The following is a 5,775-nucleotide window of genomic DNA, read 5'->3' on the forward strand; positions in this document are numbered from 1 at the left end:
ATGTGGATGGCCTCCAGGGAATGGGCCCTACAATATTCTCATCTCTGGCTGCGGCCATAGCTTAGCGGTGTGCCTCTGGGCTTGGTACCATAATAATCCCGTCATTGGGAGCCTCGCAGCCATTTAGGGAATTGAAACCATGACCTATTGTTAGCCAAGGGAGAAAAATCAAGTCGGGCTGAAGGAGAGCCAAGGGGTGCCTCATGTGTTTGGCCCTCTTCTTCTTGTAGCTGCAATCTGTGGTAATGGACAGACACCGAATATCTGGTGGCAGAATCAACCTGTTCTTTGACAAAAGAAGTTAGTCGTTTAAATGCCCAAGGTCCAAAAGAAAGAAGAAGGAGGAGTCCTACAAAGGGACCAAGAATAGAGGGGCGTAATGTGGAAAACAGAGGAGAAGAGGAGAACCAGTTTTGGTACCATGACTCCTGCTTTTCCCGGTTACGCTTTCATTCCTCCAAACTGGAACGGACCTCGTCAATACTATTTTGAACTAGGCCAGTTTTGTCCATATAAAAACAACATTCTTCCTTAAGTGCAGCACAGAGTCCCCCCTCTTGTAGAAAGACTAGATCTAGCCCACGTCTGTTTTGGAGGACTACTTCAGACAAAGATACCATAGAGTCCTTTAAGTCTTGAAGACCCTTTTGTAATTCCTGCAAGTCCTTATCTACTGCCAAAGTGAGTTGATTATATTGTTGTTGGGAGGTGACTAATGAAGCGATGCCTGTGCCTGCTCCGGTGGCACCCAACCCCAGGATAACAGCAAGAGTGATGGCAGTGATAGGCTCTCGTTTGGCACGTGACAGAGATGTTCCTCCCTCCCAAAAATGGAGGAACTCATCTTTGGAATGTATTGTTAGCTTGGGGAAGAGTTGTACAAGGACACAATAATCTTTGTGAGCTAAGAAGGTGGAAGTTACAACGTAAGGAGTGAGACCAGTAGAGCATGCAAAGTAAGTGCCAGCAGGGGCAACAATATAGAGAAAGCTAGAGTTAACAACATGAGTGAGATTGCAGGTTGTTTGAAGCTCTATAGGGGGAAGCATGGACAGACCCAGGAGGCACACCCCACACCTAGATACCTGGGCGACCGTGAGGCCAACCCCATCTTGCTGTTGCCACCGTAAAGCCATGGTGTCATTGGTCACCATTAATTCTGCATATAAGGCTATCCCTTCATCAAAAGGGGGTCAAGGTGAATAACATACCCAGCATTCCTGAAATTCAGATATATTGGTCTGATGAATGGCCTCTATAGAGGCGTTAACCATGGTCAGAATAAGGTCTGCCGATGAAGGCAATCCTAACGGTAGGGTAGGTCGAAATAGAGTGACATCAGTAACAGCTTATGGTGTTGGGGGGGGGTGTATGTTTTCAGCCTGGCTGGAAGGGGGCTGAAGAACGGAATTTGGTCCTACAGCAACTTTAGGGAACTGAGGGGGTTTTTTAAGAAGTTTAATTTTAAAAGTGAGGCCTGGGTCCCAGAGACATATAACCTAAGGCTCCACTCAAAGCCTCTGTTGGTCCAATCCTGTCTTTTGCCTTCTGGCATGAAGCTGATATTGAGTGGATTACACCACCCTTTTCTAGAAGAATCATGTCCACATTCCGAATTTAGCGGTTTTGGATCAGAGACAGTATAAGACTTTTTGGGGGGGTTTAAGTATGGTCTCGTTAATTGAAGCTTGTAAAGAGCTTAAATCTGTAGATAACTGAGCAAACTCTTTTTGAAGTTTAAGCACATCCCGTAACTCAGCTATCTGTTTAGTGAGATGTTCTTTGGCACCAGTAAGGGTAGAGGGGTGAACCCCTGGAGGTAGCAGAGTGGGTAATAGAGTGGGTGCACAAAGCTGGGAGAGGTAAGGGGATGGTCTGAAAGGGGGGGCCGATGCAGCGGGAGACCAGTCGGGATTATGGTATTTAGCAGCCTCCTCCTCAAGAGAGGTAGCGTCACCCGGATCAAGAGGCTCGGGATCGCAATTTTTTGAAAAAACCGGGTTAATGAGGGGTGTACGTTGAGAAGCAATCTCGGGGGTAGTGGGCTTGGGTAAGGGCAGATATAACTTTTCTATTGTTCAGGGGGCACCAGAGTTATTGGAGCTACAACCCATATCGATAATGACCGATGGGCAAGGGGATTTCTCAGGAGGAGAAGAAAGCGAAACTAAAGAAACACCGTGCAAGAGAGGGTGGAGGCAGTATTCAGTGACAGAAAGGAGTTGTTGTTTATCTGGATCTGAATGCGCTTCCTCCACTATGTCTTTTATGAGTCCCCAGTAGGAGAAAATCGTGGAGGGAACGGAATCAGGTCCCTCCTCTAGAATACGGCGATTTAGGTCTTTACCGACCTTTTGTCATTTTTCAGGATGAATATCAGGACCAGAAATAATGAACCAGTGACACACTTTGTCAATGAAAACAAAAAAATTAACGAGGTCCTTTTTCTTAACTCTAATTCCTCTTTTCCTGAGTGAGCTCTTTAAATCCTTAAGAAAAAGAGTCTCTTTACTAAGCTTTTGGCCCATTCTGAAAATCGGACGAGAATGAAAAATAAGGGCCCTGACTTACCGTGTCCTGTAGCCGAAATTGTGAGCAACGAAATGGCAGAGCACTCTTCAAAATGTCTCTCAGCGTCCCGAGGAGATCTCCAGCGCGGTTAGTCATCTGGTCCAGACCTGTGCCTCGAGCCCCACGTTGGGCGCCACTTGCCCCCAACCTGCGGGGCCAATGTTACGCGGGGCGGTTGAGGAGGGCTGCAACCTGAAAGACCGGGCGGGAAAGAAGAAGGAGACCAAGCGGAGGTTTTGTCAAGGTCTCGTTTAATGTCGGATTTTTTAGCTCTTTTATAATCAACCAGCAGGTAGGGCAATAAGGAGGGGAAAAAGGGGGAAGGGGGTACAAGGAAGGAGGAAGTAGGGCCACCTGGCCGTAATCTTCTGGAGCATCTTCTCGGAATCTCCCTTGTGACATCTCCCCGAGCAGCTGTTTGTTCTCGGGGGAGGGGCTGCATGAGGGCTGCTAGTTCTCTTTTGTCCTCAGGGCAGTGAGGGGCCATATGAAGGCTGTTAGTTCTTCTTTTGTCCTAGGGCAGTCAGGTCATGGTCTCTGACATGTATGTATATATAAAACTTTTTTTGAGGCAAGTCCAACAGACTGACCTTTTAAAAAAAAAAAAAAATATATATATATATATATATATATATATATATATATATATATTATTGATTTGTTTGTAACCATAGAGACAGATAGAATCAGCACGTCAGTGCCTCCGGCTACTGCAAACAAACTCCAGATGCATGTGCCTCTCTGTGCACACAGCTATATGTGGGTCCTGGGGGGACTGAACCGCAGTTGTCAGGCTTTGCAGACAGGCACTTAACCACTAAGCCATCCCTCCAGCCACTGCCATTTTATTCTTGAGCCTTATTTTAATTATCAGAAGATGATGGACAATTTTGATAAGAGAAATATTCAAATGAATATTTTCCTCCATACATCTTCCCAAATCTTTTTTTTTCAGTTTCATCTTTTTGACTCTCATTTGAAGTGTCTTCACATAGTCCTAGCTAATATTATTTTCACTTTGAAAATTTTGGACAAATGCCTAATTCATACATTTCAAGAAAAGGTAGTTAATATAATATTTACAGAATGCTGAAAAGGTGTGCCAAGATAGTTAATTTTTAGTAGAAATGTAAATACATATACCTTTGTACTGTATGTGTTTAATTATTAAAATACAGCCCATTATTATCTAATTAAAATCAAAGAGCAGGGCTGGAGGGATGGCTTAGTGGTTAAGGTGTTTGCCTCCAAAGCCAAAGAAACCAGGTTCTATTCCCCAGGACCCACGTTAGCCAGGTGCACAAAGGGGTGCTTTCTGGAGCATTTTTTTAAAATTTTATTAACATTTTCCATGATTAAAAAATATATCCCATGGTAATTCCCTCCCTCCCCACCCACACACTTTCCCATTTGAAATTCCAATATGATGGAGAATGGAATTTCAAATGGAGCATCTTTTTATTCTTTTTAAATTTTATTTATTTAAAAGAAAGAGGCAGAGAGAGAGTGAGAGAGACAGAAAGAGAGAGAGAATGGGCGCACCAGGGCATGCAGCCACTGCAAACAAACTCCAGACACATGTGTCACTTTATGAATCTGGCTAACATGGGTCCTGGGGAATGGAACCTGAGTCCTTTGGCTTTGCAGGCAAGTGCCTTAACCGCTAAGTCATTTCTCCAGCCCTGGAGCCTATTTTTAAATGGCACTACCTATACTCATGAAGACTCTGCCCTCAGGACCGAACCACCACCCAAAGACCCTATCTCCTAAAACCAGTGCAATCGTGATTAGGTTTCAGTGTACTGAATTCTGGGAGGACTCAAACATTCTGACCATGGTAGACATCATTAGGACAAGTGGAGAAATGTGAGTTTTATGGAACAATGACACAACTACTTTAATGTTAATTTCCTATTTTTTTTTCCTTTCAGAGGTAGGGTCTCACTCTAGTTCAGGCTGACCTGGCCTTCACTATGTAGTCTCAGGGTGGACTCGAACTCATGGCAACCCTCCTACCTCTACCTGCCAAGTGCTGGGCTTAAAAGAATGGGCCACCATGCCTGGCTACAATTTTCTAATTGTTGACAGCTGTACCTGGATACTCTATAGGAGCCTGACCTTGTCTAGAAAACACAGAAGAATTTAGGGTGACCAGGGAGGGCATCATGTCAACAGCTGATTTTCAACTACTCCAGAAAAATTCCACACACATATAACTCGCACAAAAATGTGGAAATCTGTTTCTGTTTCACAGTCATCTTTTTTTCAAATGGAGGTGGTGGGGGAAGAGAGAGTCTTATAGCCCAGGCTGGTCTAAAATCCTCAACCCTCCCCCTCAGCATCCTGGGATTAGAGAAGTGTACTGCCGTGCCTCACGCTTTAATCGCAACCTCAAAGTGTCCATTGCAGAAGAGGTGGCAGACAGAATATAAGAACCAGAGGAAGGGAGAGTGCTTACAATGCAGTCTTCCAGACACAAAGTGTCCTTGATATTCATGACCTCACAGTGCCTGACACTACCCTCACAAGACCTGCATAATGGGAGAAAAATGATGATTGATAGGAAAATAGACGAGACTAGTTGGAAAGAAGAGATTCAGTGGAGGGGACATTTGGGAGGTGAAAAAGGGAGGGGGTGAGAAGCAACTATGACCATGGTATTGTGTATATTTATAAAAGTTGTTAATAAATAGTTAAAAACACATTGAACACAAAACTCAAAAGATTATTAAAATGTTTAGCTGGGTGTGGTGGTGCATGCCTTTAATCCCAGTACTCAGGAGGCAGAGGCAGGAAGATCTCTGAATTTGAGGCCATCCTGAGATTACAGGAGTGAATTCCAGCTCAGCCTGGGCTAGAGTGAGACTCCCAGCCCTCAGGAAGCAGAGGCATGAGGATGCCTGGGGCTCACAGCTCAGACAGTATAATGGAATTGGAGTGCCCCAGGTCAATGAGAGACTACCTCAAAGGGGGCAGGCAATGTTTCTGAGGACAACATCTAAGGTTGTCCTCTCGCCTCCACATGTTCCATGTGCTCGTGTGCACGCGCGCAGGCACAGACACACACACATACACACGAAATAAAGAAAAAAAAATCTGAGAGATGGCTCAGCAGTTAAGGTGCATGCCTGCCAAGCCTAAGGACCCAGGTTTAATTTTCCAGGTGCCATATAAGCCAGATGCACAAGGTGGCGCATGCTTCTG

This window comes from Jaculus jaculus, chromosome 5 (assembly GCF_020740685.1).
Source record: "Jaculus jaculus isolate mJacJac1 chromosome 5, mJacJac1.mat.Y.cur, whole genome shotgun sequence".
In the NCBI taxonomy this organism is placed as follows: domain Eukaryota; kingdom Metazoa; phylum Chordata; class Mammalia; order Rodentia; family Dipodidae; genus Jaculus; species Jaculus jaculus.